Genomic DNA, 16160 nt, shown 5'->3' on the forward strand with positions numbered 1-16160 from the left:
AGTTCCTGTCTCTCTGTATGTCCTCCATGTCCGAATAACATCGTTTTGGTTCACTCCGAGACGCCTGGACACTCCACTTATTGAGAACCCTTCCTGGCACGAAGTAACAATGAGGACGCGATCGAACCGCGGTATTGACCGTCTAGCCATGGTTGAACTAGAGACAACACAAGTAGTGTACCTTTTTCCGGGGGTGGAATAACTGCAAGTGATCGGCTGTCTGACCCCCTTGGACTAATAGGCGCTGCTCATGCATGTTTGTTTACATCTTTGGGTGGGTTTAGAGACATCTCTGAACAGCCAAAGGGACTGTGTCTGTGATACAATATCCACAGTCAACGGCTATCTTCAGCAGTTCTGGGAACCGGGTTGATGCAACACCTTTTTTGATGTGTGTATATTATTACGGATTACCGCAAGTCCACAATATCACTTGTTAACGTTAGATGGTACAGCAGTGGCCTTCAAAGGATGTATGTGGTGTCGAGGCTAGGAACAGAAGGAATGAGCGGGCCTCCCTGGCCCGCTACAGGTAGAAGTCGCCCGATGCGACTGCAGGAAGCTCATTAGTCACACGACAAGTTAGGATCATCAGCGATGACATCGCAGCGTCAGCAATGGCGGTAGAGCACATGGATCTCCACTTTCCTGACTCAGCGTCGGCAGAAGGATCGAAAATACCGAAGCTGTCACAATAGTTAGTAACAATTACGCACTGTGCACTCCTGCCCTTCACAGAGGTCTACATGACATGGTGATTTTGCTCTGAGTGGGGTCTTATAGCTAATGGCAAGATTATTAGAGAAAAATGAAAAATATAATAGTTAATGTTATAATCGGCAATTTGTGATGTTCATGACAACAATATTAACAATTATATTTCTGTGACTTCCCTTTCCATGAGCACCGTATGTGTCGTGGCGACGCGACAGAGGCCTTAGAAAGGACAGAGTAGTAGCCAGAGTCGTGTTTGTGAATAAGTGAAGATGAGCTTCAACTTGTACGACTTGAATAAGCATAGTACTTGAGGAAATACTACATTATCATGCTACAGGGAGGGTTGTAGAACTTTATAGTTTAAAACTTTTTAATTGATACACTGAAATTAGAGGTTATCGATTATAGCTCTGATTTGAGAATGAGTCGTGTCTGGAGATGGCCGGACAGCGTTAGAATCACAACCTATCGCCCGCCTTACTGCCCTACAACCAGAAGTGACTGCCCAGGGTGTCATTTCATTTCATACACTGAAGCGCCAAGGAAACTGGTATAGGCACGCGTATTCAAATACAGGGATATGTAAACAGGCAAAATACGGCGCTGCGGTCGGCAACCCCTATATAAGACCACAAGTGTATGATGTAGTTGTTAGATCGGCTGCTGTTGCTACAATGGCAGATGAAAAAGATTTAAGTGAGTTTGAACGTGGTGTTAGCGTCGGTGTACGAGGGATGGGACGCAGCATCTCCGAGGTAACGATGAAGTAGGGACTTTCCCGTACGACCATTTCAAGACTGTACCGTGTATATCATGAATACGATAAAACATCAAACATCCGACATCGCTGCGGCCGGAAAATGATTCTGCGTTGTCGGACGAGTCACATTTCAAATTGTCTCGAGCGGATGGACGTGTACGGGTATGGAGACTGTTGTGGCGTAACAAGACAGCTACGCCACACTGAAGTAGCCGAAAAGCACGCGTAATCTCACTAGGCTAGATAGAGGTCTGAAACCGGATACGTAATGAATGGTAGCAAGAAAAGTACGTAGCTGCTATTACTTAACTTTTACTCCTTGTTGTATACATCGTTCTTGATGTGACAGCCGGCCGAAGTGGCCGTGCGGTTAAAGGCACTGCAGTCTGGAACCGCAAGACCGCTACGGTCGCAGGTTCGAATCCTGCCTCGGGCATGGATGCGTGTGATGTCATTAGGTTAGTTAGGTTTAACTAGTTCTAAGTTCTAGGGGACTAATGACCTCAGCAGTTGAGTCCCATAGTGCTCAGAGCCATTTGAACCATTTTTTGAGACATTTCATACGATAACTATCAAACTATGTAAGGCTAATAGCGCCTTGCTAGGTCGTAGCCATGGACTTAGCTGAAGACTATTCTAACTGTCTCTCGGCAAATGAGAGAAAGGCTTCGTCAGTGTAGTCGCTAGGAAAGTCGTCGTACAACTGGGGTGAGTGCTATTCCGTATCTCGAGACCTGCCTTGTGGTGGCGCTCGGTCTGCGATCACACAGTGGCGACACGCGGGTCCGACATGTACTAAATGGACCGCGGCCGACTTAAAGCTACCACCTAGCAAGTGTGGTGTCTGGCGGTGACACCACAGAGACAATCCCATGAATCCATGCACCCTGCATGTGAGCAGGAGACTCTTCAAACACGTGGAGTCTCTGTAATGGTGTGGGGCATGTGCAGTTGAAGTGATATGGGGCAATTGATACGTCTAGATACGCCTCTGACAGGTGACATGTACATGTGCATCCTGACTGATCATCTGTGTTCATTCATGTCGATTGTGCATTCCGACAGGACAACGCGACACCCCGCACGTCCAGAATTGCTGAACATTATTGAGCACATGTGGGATGCCTTGCAACGTTCTATTCAGAAGAAATCTCCGTCTCCTCGTACTCTTACGGATTCATGGTGTCAGTTCCCTCCAGCACTACTTCAGACATTAGTCGTGTTGCGGCACTTCTGCGTGCTCGCGGGGGCCCTACACGATGTTAGGCAGGTGTACCTGTTTCTTTGGCTCTTTACTGTAGCAGGAACCCTTCGGCTGTCATCCATGGCACTCACGCAGCACAGTGGAACGTCGACGATAAGCTGCGCTCTTCGTGGTCAGCCATCCTGGGCTTATATTTCCCCAAAACAAAGCCCATCGTCAGACGGTGACAATTTCTGTTCCTTGTCTTTATGCTTGCCATACCCTACCTTGATCAACAAGACCGCCAGATCTCTCCCCAGTTACAAACGTTTCGAGCGTTATGAGCAGGGCCCTCCAATCATATCCGGAATTTATCCAACACACCAGTTGGAAGAATTTCGCAAGATATACTGCAGGAGGGTGTCCAACAACTCTCTCAAACAATGCCAAGCCGAGTAACTGCTCGCATAAGGGTCAGAGGTGGACCAACGCGTTATTGACTTGCTCAATTTGTGAACCTCTTTTTCTTGAATAAATCATCTCATTTTTTTTTTAAAATTGTAATCAGTTATTTGTCTGTGCATGTACAACACATTTACGACACATCTACCAATTCCCATCCCATTCGGGTAGTTCCTTCGTGGTGCGACTTTTTTTTCGTCTTAAGCTGTCCTTATGCGTTCAGAATAACAGCAAGGTAATCTGATTGTGACAGCGATAACACTTCTATGAATCTCGCTCCACCCGCCGCTACCAGCAGCCATACTGGCGGGGCAAAGCATGAAGATGGTCTGAAGAAAAGGCTGAAACCGGTTGCCAACAAATAGAAAATCTGAAATGCGATCGAGTCTGTTTTTATTTGATTTTTTAGGATTTTATACCGATCGCTGTGCTCCGATTACAGAAAACGTCCTGAAATTTTAACGTATATAACTTTCTGGGAACTCTGAATGAATGACGTAAACTAAACCTATGTAATTCATCATTATGTAACACATTAAGTGACCGAGCTAGCTACATACTCCCAATGTATTATTAGGCTCTCAGTGAATTGCTCCAGATTACACTTAGGAAATAAGTAGGAACTAAACTGATCTCTTTCAAATATCTAAGAGTAAGGTAAATATAGCAGTAATAAATGGTTATATCTGTATGGCTTGAGTGATAAAAAGGGGGAAAGATGTCTTTCTGTATGTATCATAACAGTGGCAAAAGCCTCCAGTAAATACTCATACACACAAGAGTCAGTCATGAGATAAAACAATAATCACATAGGAGTGGTCCACTGATCAATGAGGCGTTGTAGAGATACACAAGGATGCCGAAATAAAATATCCAGTTACGGCAAAGTCAACGTGAATGTGAAACTAGTAATATGTTCCTAGGTGCCTGAATATAAGGTAACAAGGGACAAAATAATGTATCATTAGTAAGGGAGAATAGGTAGAAATAGATGAGATAATGCTAGCTTCAACTCTTTCCAAAGTATACTAATGGCTCAGATGGGTTCACTAGTGAAGTCGCAGAAGATAAATTAAAAGTAATTCGGCATATTCTCTTCCTTAACAGATGTAAATATACGTCAGGGAATAAAGAATTAAAGTAATGTATTCAGTAAAAATGTATCTTTCAAGCACAGCAAATAACATACATGGAATAAACTGATAATATCAGTGTTTTCTGCTAGCTGATGCTTCTATTTTCTGTTATCCGTGGAAAATAAGGAAATACACTGTAGTACAAACATTAAAAGTTACATGTAAACCTCAGTGTTATTACTGCGGTAGTCGATAAGTTTTTTATTATACTGGTTCAGCTAGCCCAATTGTAGGGCTGACATTAATGTGCAAATCAGAAGCGCTCGACAGAATAAAATGCTGAGGCAGTAGATTTTAATTTCGCGATAGAAATATTTTAAAACGGATTTCATATGCTGTATAAAAATGTTGTAATAAACAATGTAGATACTGCTGGTATTTCGAATGTGTCCAGCTCATACGTGACATCATGGCGCACTAGGAAAAATGGTTCGCTGGCCAGTTGAGTTATTTTCCTCTCATCGCGAAAGCAAGGCTGCGCTGCAGCGGAAAGGGATAATGGATAATAATAAATCAGGGTTCGACTCTAAGGAGCACATTGGTCTAAGTCGTTTTATCATATCTATAGGGCTTTCGTATTATTCTAAAATCACGTTGAAAACTATGTACTCTCCCAGAGAAGGTGGAGAGCAGTGACTGTATCGAAAACAAATGTAATACACAATGCTTCGTCTCAGAACATGTGTAGAAACGACAAGAAGAAATAAAGTGGGTGTAGCATTATCATCTCATGGTAATCACTACTGCTAAAAGATCAAAACGCAAACCAGATTTTTGTTTGCAGAGTGTACCATTAATTAAAGGAAAGTATACTGCGATAGGCTCTCATTTCCTAGAACTGCCCCGACGTAATAGTCTGCATGGCTTTACGTCCATCAGCTTGCATATCTACTGATTGTCTCCGTTCCCACCAAGCTATAGTGCATGCTGTTGAACAGTACACTAATACGTGAACGAAGGTAAAGCGGCTTTATTAATATCATTACAAGCCAAAGCGTACATTATTAATCCCATCTATTACAGGCAACAAACATAAATGTAGCAAATTCATCAAATACATAGCATTAGAATACCATATTTATCACTAAGGGAGACTCACAAACACATTTGCATTTTTTCATTCAACACTCATAAATTGCTGGAGACTATAGTAGTATTTTTACTTCTATATAATGGTCAAAGTGAATAAAGCGTAAATATATTCTTGTACATCTTAGTCATTAATTAAGCAACTTTAAAACGAAAGATCTGCTGGGAGTTAGGGATAACTATCTATTTACTCAGTCCTGCTCAGTTAATCATTTCACTTTTGCATTAAAAGTTGGAACAGACGTTGGTATAGTTTGAAGTCATTAAGTGACGTAAAGGCATGGATTTCTCGTGCAAGTGGGCCACCGAGGGCATAAAAGTGCGCCGGGCATCTTGCTCGTTCACATTGTTGTGGACGGAGTTGGAGAGGCAACATCTATGTCAGTTTGGGCGGTGATTTAACAGTGCAGTTTAGTACTTAGAAGTCACGATACTTTAAAATATTCTACGGATAATTAGTGGGGACTCAGAGTTGTCCCACTATAACCAAATTTGTTAGTGAGAACTTTTATTTCCATGACTGATTCGCACTTGGGGTTATTACATCGCGTGCCAATCAGACTTGTATTTGCTTGTGTTGCTAACTTCGAACAACTCAGCTGTGAACACAACGTTCATTTTCCAGCTATTTCATTTTGATATATTGGGGACTCGACCTTATATCGATTCACTAGCGGAGTTTATCACAAGTGATTAAAAAACAATAAACCTTATTTAGTAAACTTTAACCATCTGTAGTTGCCATACGTTATTAATATTAGGCTCCACCTACATTATACCGATCATTATTTGAAATATTATTAGTACATCGGACACAGTTACAGTATTTTATCTGTTTATTATTAAAGCGACAAAAACTGTAGAAACAGTCTTCCGCTTAACGAACACAGTTTTACTGTCGCGGTCTCTTCATACATCATTTCCATCTCTTCTTCATCTGCGGAACTTGTTTGCGTATGAACTTGTATTTCTGTGACAGGTGTTGGCTTTGCGTCAATCCCGGCACAATAATACGTTCACTGCACGGTTCCTATTTGAATTTGTTTTGATAAGCTTGTACTGATTTGAGGAGAAGTCCTGTTCTTCCTGCCACCACTCTTCAATAATTTCCACTATATCTAACTTCATCCTATCCATTTCCTCTTCTAAACTCCGTAATCCACCACCCCGATTAATGGATCTAACATTCCACATGCCGAACTGCAGAATACTAGTTTTGTTTTCCCTGATGACGACATCCTCCTGATTATTCTCAACCGGAAATCTCAATGGGAGACTATTTTACCTTTGGGATATTTTCGCCAAGGGATGCCGTCATGATTCAGGTATACAGCTGCATGCCCTCGGGATAAGATAACACAGTACCAACACAGCAAAACCATTTTGACTAATTCTTCAATGTCAATAAACTTCACCAACAGCTGTATACTTTATGATTTTATTTTATTCTCAAAGCAAACAATTTCGGCAATTCATTTTGCCATTTTCAGGCCCCATACGCTTTTATCCAAATAAACAAATTTATCGTGTAGCGCCATAAAACACTGGATATTGTGAATTTCAGTTGTTATATAAATGCTTCATACGAATACGTGACAGTTGTATATTTGTATAACAACTGAAATTCACGATATCCAGTGTTTTATGGCACTACACGATATGTTCGTTTCTTTGGATAAAAGCGTATGGGGCCTGAAGATGGCAAAATGAATTACTGAAACTGGTTGCTTTCAAAATAAAATTAAATACCTTAAAGTATACGGCTGTTGGTGGAGTTTATTGACATTAAGAAGTACTTACCAGCAGATGTCCACTGACCATGATGGACCAACAGATAAGATTTTGACTAATGTTGAAAGGCGAGACTGTTGCCCTTGCAGTTACTGAAAAGGCAGCTGCTCCTCTTCAAGACCCACAGATTAGCTGACCTCTCGGCAGACAGCCCAGCGTTGTCGTCACACCTACAGTATACTATCTGTATCGTTGAGACACACAGGAACTATACTTCGGCAAGGTTCATGGTTCATACAGGAGAAAATTTACCTATAACTACATGTTAGGCTTTTCATTATATTGATAAGACAGCTGTCGTGGTACCGTTGGGGAAATAAACTGCTCTCTAGAAACAATACTGATGTGACGTAATAGATACAAGAACACGCACAATGAGATGCTGTTATATAACAGATTTTAAATGCTATATGTTTTAATGTTTATTAACATGTGAATAGCTATATGAACTTTGTTTTTGTAAGCGGATAGGAAAACTGAGACGCCCACGAAGAAAGGAAATGAAAGCCAAAATTTAGACATAATTTTGGCAAACCAAACATTCTTACAAAAAGACTATCAAGGCCACTAACAATACTATGAGGTCACACTGCCGAAGAAATTATTGGCGCATTCTCTCCGAAGACCCTAGCATGTTAAAAGACACCTAACGAGTGGGATGGCGGAGTGGTTACCTAACTGGACTCACATTCGAGAAGCCTTCGCTTGAAATCCCCGTTCGGCCATTCGGATTTCAGTTTTTCGTGGCTTCCTCAAATCACTTAATGTAAATGGTGGAATGGTTCCCTTCAAAAGAATACAGCCCATTTCCTTCCCTAACCTTTCTATATGCGACCTTGTAGTATTATATAATGAAAGAGCCTGTGTTTGCTAAGCAAAATCAATCTACATCTACCACTGTATCTACATCTGTTCTCCGCGTGCCACATTACGATTAATGGTGAAGGGTTCTTTGTGTGCCAGTATCACTTCCCTTGTTTCCTGTTCCAGTCACGAATGGTTCGCGGGATTAATGATTGCTGGCAACCACCTGTGTAAATTCGAATCTCTCTAACTTTACCTTCGTGGTGTTTCCGCGAAATATACGCAGGAGGAAAGAGCATGTTAGCTGATTCTTGCAGGAACGTACGCTCCTGTAACTTGAGCAGTAAACTAGATCGTGATGCAGAACGCCTCTCTTGTACCCTCTGCGGCTGAAGTTGGCTGAGCATGTCCACCTTTCGCAGTTATTAAATAAATCTGTATCATAACACGCTGCTCTTCTTAGGATATTCACTATTTCCCCTATCAATCTTGTTACGGATCGCCGGCCGAAGTGGCAGAGCGGTTCTAGGCACTACAGTCTGGAACCGCGCGACCGCTACAGTCGCAGTTTCGAATCCTGCCTCGGGCATGGATGTGTGTGATGGCCTTAGGTTAATTAGGTTTAAGTAGTTCTACGTTCTTGGGGACTGATGACCTCAGAAGTTAAGTCCCATAGTGCTCAGAGGCATTTGAACCAAACATTTGTGGTTGGGCTATATATCATGAGGATTCGTCCAATATGTCTCTGCCTGATATCTACGTTACCTGCAGTTTGTTGAGTGCCCGCTGCGTTTGTAAATCGCTACGTACAATACACTAGGACATTTTGTGGATGTAATTGTTTCCAGAGACTATTCTGCAATCGTGCCATAATACTATAATGGATTTCTCTCCTGTTTATGTTGAATACGCTAGATTTGCTCATGTTGAGGGCCAACTGCAAACCCATGCACCTAGCATCAATTCTCAGCAGGTCTTCCTGCATTTCACTGTAATGGAGATGTAATTCGGTTATTTCAGTTACTTTGGTGGTCACAGTAATGCAAGGACTCAGGTCGACTTACCTTGCCTTCTCTTCTTGGAGCTGGGTTCAGCAAATCGACTCCGATGGACTCTCTACCTGTTCAGTAGTTACTTCGAGCTATGCATTCAGAAAGAAACCTCGAGAATCTATGTTGCCAATACTGACACTGAGAAACATATACGTTTTGTGTTTTGTGCAAAATCAACTCTTTTCTCCGTAAACTACAAGATGACAGAAGTTAAATTAAAACTAAGAGCAACCAATACACAGTGACGAACAGTCAAAAACGCTCTCCCAGTATGCTTATTATTCGCGCAAACTAAGTTGACACCTGGCTCGGTGGTTGTTGGGAATGACTGCAAGTGAGAAATACATTTTCGGTCGCTTCCATCTGCCAATGCGCCAAATGGTTCAAGTGGCTCTGAGCACTGTGCGACTTAACTTCTGAGGACATCAGTCGCCTAGAAATTAGAACTAATTAAGCCTAACTAGCCTAAGGACATGACACACATCCATGCCCGAGGCAGGATTCGAACCTGCGACCGCAGCGGCAGCTCGGTTCCAGACTGTAGCGCCTAGGAAAGCACGGCCACTCCGGCCGGCCAATGCGCCAAGAGTCAACTTAGTTAGCGCGATTAGTATATTTAACTCAGACAGCTTTTCAAGATGGTGGTAACATCCTTGGCTCCCGATCGTGTAGCACAATGCACATCGCGATAGCATGTGCGACTGGACGATGAACTACACCCGCGTCGAAAATGTGCGGCGGATTAGCGCTCGTGGCTGGAGGACTATCCATCCTAGGTGTGCTTTTTATACAGTTTCCCACGCTCGTTTAGGCAAATGCTGATCTGGTCCCCACTTTGTGCCTTAGAAAATACAATACATAAACAGTTAAAACACTATCGCATAAAGGACACAGTTTACGCAATTCACAGACATGAAGAGCATACGACTTCCCTCCCTCAGTTAACTGACGACTGCAGCAAGAGGAAGGCACCCGGAAACAGCGTTAAAACCAAATAAACATGCCAGAAGCTGAGTACCGTGGTACCAGAACTAGACGGGATTAACGCTGCCAAGGGGTCTGCGCCTGTTCGTCGTCATCGATTTCGTCAAACTTTATGGTATATGCAGGCCTTTGGCAGAAATGAAAGCGACCGAAGTTTGAGCCCCAGAATGCCAAGAATTTAGGCAGAATAGGAATTCTGGCGCGGGCCGGACGAGGCATGAACGATTTATGCTAGCGGTGTTTCCAGACAGCGGCGGGCGCAACTGAGAAAGTACAGAGCGGTAATCCGGTTGTCGTGGGGTCGAGTCCTCATGGAGAAAGTTTTTTACTTTTTTTATTTTAAATTTTTATGTTATTGCAAACATACATTCCTCACACATAAAGAAAGAAAATATGTTATGTGGACATTTGTCCGGAAACGCTTACTTTCCATGTTAGAGCTCATTTTATTACTTCTCTTCAAATCACATTAATCATGGAATGGAAACACACAGCAACAGAACGTACCAGCGTGACTTCAAACACTTTGTTACAGAAAATGTTCAAAATGTCCTCCGTTAGCGAGGATACATGCATCCACCCTCCGTCGCATGGAATCCCTGATGCGCTGATGCAGCCCTGGAGAATGGCGTATTGTATCACAGCCGTCCACAATACGAGCACGAAGAGTCTCTACATTTGGTACCGGGGTTGCGTAGACAAGAGCTTTCAAATGCCCCCATAAATGAAAGTCAAGAAGGTTGAGGTCAGGAGAGCGTGGAGGCCATGGAATTGGTCCGCCTCTACCAACCCATCGGTCATCGAATCTGTTGTTGAGAAACGTACGAACACTTCGACTGAAACGTGCAGGAGCTACATCGTGCTTGAACCACATGTTGTGTCGTACTTGTAAAGGCACATGTTCTAGCAGCACAGGTAGAGCATCCCGTATGAAATCATGGCGGTGAATCGAGGAAGTACAGTACATACTGACGAAACTAAAATGAGCTCTAACATGGAAATTAAGCGTTTCCGGGCACATGTCCACATAACATCTTTCCTTTATTTGTGTGTGAGGAATGTTTCCTGAAAGTTTGGCCGTACCTTTTTGTAACACCCTGTATAAAACCAGCGCTCAGTTTTTATAGATGTACATGCTATTGCACGGACAGGGTCTTCAGCTGGTGATGTAAATGATAAAACGTACCACCACAGCTGCATCTTCAGAAGGTCTTCATTCCATCACACGACTAGTTTCTGCGACACATTAGCGCCATCCTCGGGTCTCATCACTGCCAAAAGACTATTTGATTTCCTTGGCACATTTACTGTGCGGCCCTTGTTACTAGCACGTGTGGGATAGGTCTCATCAAGAGTCTATACTTCAGGGAGTACTAATGTATTAAGTATATCTTGTTAAATAAAGAATTCCAACTATTGTGAAGCAACAAATGGCTTTCCGTAAACTTAGCCTGCACCATTCTCCGACCCGCTAGGTAGTTGTATCCTGGGGAGTCCACTGAAATCTCGGTGTGCGAGGGTCGTCTGACATAGCCAATCACTTCCACAGGATAGCTGCAACTCAAATCACTGATTAAGAAAGGCGTAATATTTATGCTGCCACTCCCTGTACACCGTACTGTGGTGGGGGTGGCAATGACATTATCTGTACTATTTTCCCCATTTGGTCACGTCACCTAGTGGCTTCCGACTTTCGCAACCTCACTTCTCCGATGCCCTTTTCTAGTGCGTCAGTGGCTGAATAGTTGCTGTTGCTTTGTATTTGGGCTGCTAGTGACACACTGCTCGGTTACCAGTATGACGATATCATTCTGTTGGTACGTCATTATGCCCCGTTCACGGACTTGGTGCTTCAATGGTCCTATGTGTGGCAATTGCTTCCGTGTTCACCTCGACTTCCTGAGCACTGCTCCCTAGCTAGCACTTTCCCAGTCACTGAATTAGGCAGCTTAGCTTTTGGCTTCAGTCTGTGAAAGCCGCTTGGAGTGGCCTTTCGGTTAGAGGCGCCATGTCACGGACTGCGCGGCCCCTCCCGCCGGAGGTTCGAGTCCTCCCTCGGACATGGGTGTGTGTGTTGCTCTTAGCATAGTAGTGTGTTAGTCTAGGGACCGATAACCTCTGCAGTTTGGTCCCTTAAGAACTCACACACATTTGAACATTTTTGAACAGTCTGTAAAGTCCTCCAACAGCTCACATCTCAACAGATATTGATTTATGGACATATCATTATAGGAAATTTACTTTAAATTTGATCAATACTACCGCCGGCCGTTGTGGCCGAGCGGTTGTAGGCGCTTTAGTCAGGAACCGTGCTGCTGCTACGCTCGCAGGTTCGAATCCTGCCTCGGGCATGGATGTGTGTGATGTCCTTAGGTTAGTTAGGTTTAAGTAGTTCTATGTCTAGAGGACTGATGACCTCAGACGTTCAGTTCCATGGTGCTTAGAGCCATTTTTTTATCAATACTACCGCCTGTATGAATATGTGACACTTTTTATAGACCCTTTAGACATATTACAGACTGTAATGGCACTATAACGCTCGCTTGTGGTAGCTGATATATTGTATTGTATGTTAACCGGTGGCCTAGAAACAACAGAGTCTCCGTACCCGCCGCAACCGCAGTGGTCCACAACCAGCAGGACGACTACCGCAGTCCACCTCACCCCTCCACCGCTCCACACCGAACCCAGGGTTCTTGTGCGGTTCGGTCCCCGGTCGACCCATCCCACAGGGAACGTCTCACACCAGACGAGTGTAATCCCTATGTTTGTGTGGTAGAGTGATGGTGGTGTACGTGTACGTGGAGAACTTGTTTGCGCAGCAATCGCCGACATAGTTTAGCTGAGGCGGAATAAGGGGTACCAGCCCGCATTCGCCGTGGCAGATGGAAAACCGCCTAAAAACCATCCACAGACTGGCCGGCTCACCGGACCAGTTGATATGTTACTTTTACACCCATCGATTTGTTCTTTATTTCGCATCATATAAGTTGTTCTCCGTCTTCTTCTACTCTTCAGCTACCTGTAAGGCTCTTCTGACTTCGGGAAACTCGATGTTTAGCGATTTATGGTACAAGATTTAAGGAAACCGGAGACGAAATGTGTCTGGTTTACTGGATGGGGTTTTGAAGCCCAGTATACCAGAGTGCGTGACCAAAGTATTAACGACCGCACCACCACGCCGAGAGGCGGCGCTCACGGTGCAAGTGTGCGCAGCCAGAGAGCTCCTGAGGAATCCGATTTCAGAGCGGTGGGCACCCTAGACCCCCGCGCGGGCGGCGGGGCGAGGCGCGTGATTAAGTAGCGCGATGTTTATCGCGGAGTCGGGCCCTATGCCGGCTTCGGTGGCGTGACCTGACACAGCGGCCGCGATACAGCTGTAATCGCCGCCATAAAACATGGCGGTTAATTTAATAGCGGCCGCAATCTGCCCGGCTCGAGTCGCCCCTGTAATCTTTTCTGTAACGGGCCGCCATTAACGCGTAATAGCAACAGGGCCCGCCGGGGCGCGCGGTTCGGCCGTGTCAACAAAATGGGAACGTGTCGTCGATACCCCCCGGGGTTACGGGAGGCCTGTTCGCAGAGGCAGCTGCTAATTTTTGTAGTCCGTGTCGTACAGTCTGTAAGCGGTGCTCATCGGTATTCCTCCTAAACAACTGGCATCACTACTTCCACTACTCTCAACAGACCGCATTGTAAAGGCAAATCGGAATCTTCCCAATAGTACATTTAAACAAGTAGAAACGAACCACATAAGGCAAGTAACATCACTGTCGTCGCAGCCGATAAGGGAGATTATTTAACAGTGATGTAACTGATTTGGTACACGTTTTGCATGGTATCAGATAGATTATATAATGGTAAGACAGAGATTTAGGAATCAGGTTTTAAATTGTAAGACATTTCCAGGGGCAGATGTGGACTCTGACCACAATCTATTGGTTATGAACTGTAGAGTAAAACTGAAGAAACTACAAAAAGGTGCTAATTTAAGGAGATGGGACCTGGATAAACTGAAAGAACCAGAGGTTGTTGAGAGCTTCAGGGAGAGCATTAGGGAACGATTGACAAGAATGAGGGGAAAGAAATACAGTAGAAGAAGAGTGGGTAGCTCTGAGGGATGAAGTAGTGAAGGCAGCAGACGATCAAGTAGGTAAAAAGACGAGGGCTAGTAGAAATCCTTGGGTAACAGAAGAAATATTGAATTTAATTGATGAAAGGAGAAAATATAAAAATGCAGTAAATGAAGCAGGCAAAAAGGAAAACAAACGTCTCAAAAATGAGATCGACAGGAAGTGCAAAATGGCTAAGCAGGGATGGCTAGAGGACTAATGTAAGGATGTAGAGGCTTATCTCACTAGGGGTAAGATAGATACTGCCTACAGGAAAATTAGAGAGACCTTTGGACAGAAGAGAACCACTTGTATGAATATCAAGAGCTCAGATGGAAACCCAGTTCTAAGCAAAGAAGGGAAGGCGGAGAGGTGGAAGGAGTATATAGAGGGTTTAGACAAGGGCGATGTACTTGAGGACAATATTATGGAAATGGAAGAGGATGTAGATGAAGACAAAATGGGAGATAAGATACTGCGTGAAGAGTTTGACAGAGCACTGAAAGACCTGAGTCGAAACAAGGCGCCGGGAGTAGACAACATTCCATTAGAACTTGGGAGAGCCAGTCATAACAAAACTCTACCTTCTGGTGAGCAAGATGTATGAGACAGGCTAAATACCCTCAGACTTCAAGAAGAATATAATAATTCCAATCCCAAAGAAAGCAGGTGTTGACAGATGTGAAAACTACCGAACTATCAGTTTAATAAGTCACAGCTGCAAAATACTAATGCGAATTCTTTACAGACGAATGGAAAAACTGGTAGAAGCGGACCTCGGGGAAGATCAGTTTGGATTCCGTAAAAATATTGGAACACGTGAGGCAATACTTTCCTTACGACTTATCTTAGAAGAAAGATTAAGAAAAGGCAAACCTACGTTTCTAGCATTTGTAGACTTAGATAAAGCTTTTGACAACGTTAACTGGAATACTCTCTTTCAAATTCTGAAGGTGGCAGGGGTAAAATACAGGGAGCGTAAGGCTATTTACAATTTGTACAGAAACCAGATGGCAGTTATAAGAGTCGAGGGGCATGAAAGGGATACAGTGGTTGGGAAGAGTTGTAGCCTCTCCCCGATGTTATTCAATCTGTGTATTGAGCAAGCAGTAAAGGAAACAAAAGAAAAATTCGGAGTAGGTATTAAAATTCATGGAGAAGCAATAAAAACTTTGAGGTTCACCGATGACATTGTAATTCTGTCAGAGACAGCAAAGGACTCGGAAGAGCAGTTGAACGGAATGGACAGTGTCTTGAAAGAAGGATATAAGATGAACATCAACAAAAGCAAAACGAGGATAATGGAATGTAGTCAAATTAAATCGGGTGATGCTAAGGGAATTAGATTAGGAAATGAGACACTTGAAGTAGTAAAGGAGTTTTGCTATTTAGGGAGTAAAATAACTGATGATGGTCGAAGTAGAGAGGATATAAAATGTAGACTGGCAATGGCAAGGAAATCGTTTCTGAAGAAGAAAAATTTGTTAACATCGAGTATAGATTTAAGTGTTAGGAAGTCATTTCTGAAAGTATTTGTATGGAGTGTAGCCATGTATGGAAGTGAAACATGGACGATAAATAGTTTGGACAAGAAGAGAATAGAAGCTTTCGAAATGTGGTGCTACAGAAGAATGCTGAAGATTAGATGGGTTGATCACATAACTAATGAGGAGGTATTGAATAGAATTGGGGAGAAGAGGAGTTTGTGGCACAACTTGACTAAAAGACGGGACCGGTTGGTAGGACATGTTTTGAGGCATCAAGGGATCACAAATTTAGCATTGGAGGGCAGCGTGGAGGGTAAAAATCGTAGAGGGAGACCAAGAGATGAATACATTAAGCAGATTCGGAAGGATGTAGGTTGCAGTAGGTACTGGGAGATGAAGAAGCTTGCACAGGATAGAGTAGCATGGAGAGCTGCATCAAACCAGTCTCAGGACTGAAGACCACAACAACAACAGCAACAATCTGAACATCTACGTAACACGGTACAGCATCCGCTTGTGCATTCAAACGAGAATGTAGGTAGTATTGATGTGGGAAGGAATGCAGAATTCCTGCAAAAGGTCA

Source organism: Schistocerca americana, chromosome 4, assembly GCF_021461395.2.
Source record: "Schistocerca americana isolate TAMUIC-IGC-003095 chromosome 4, iqSchAmer2.1, whole genome shotgun sequence".
NCBI lineage: Eukaryota > Metazoa > Arthropoda > Insecta > Orthoptera > Acrididae > Schistocerca > Schistocerca americana.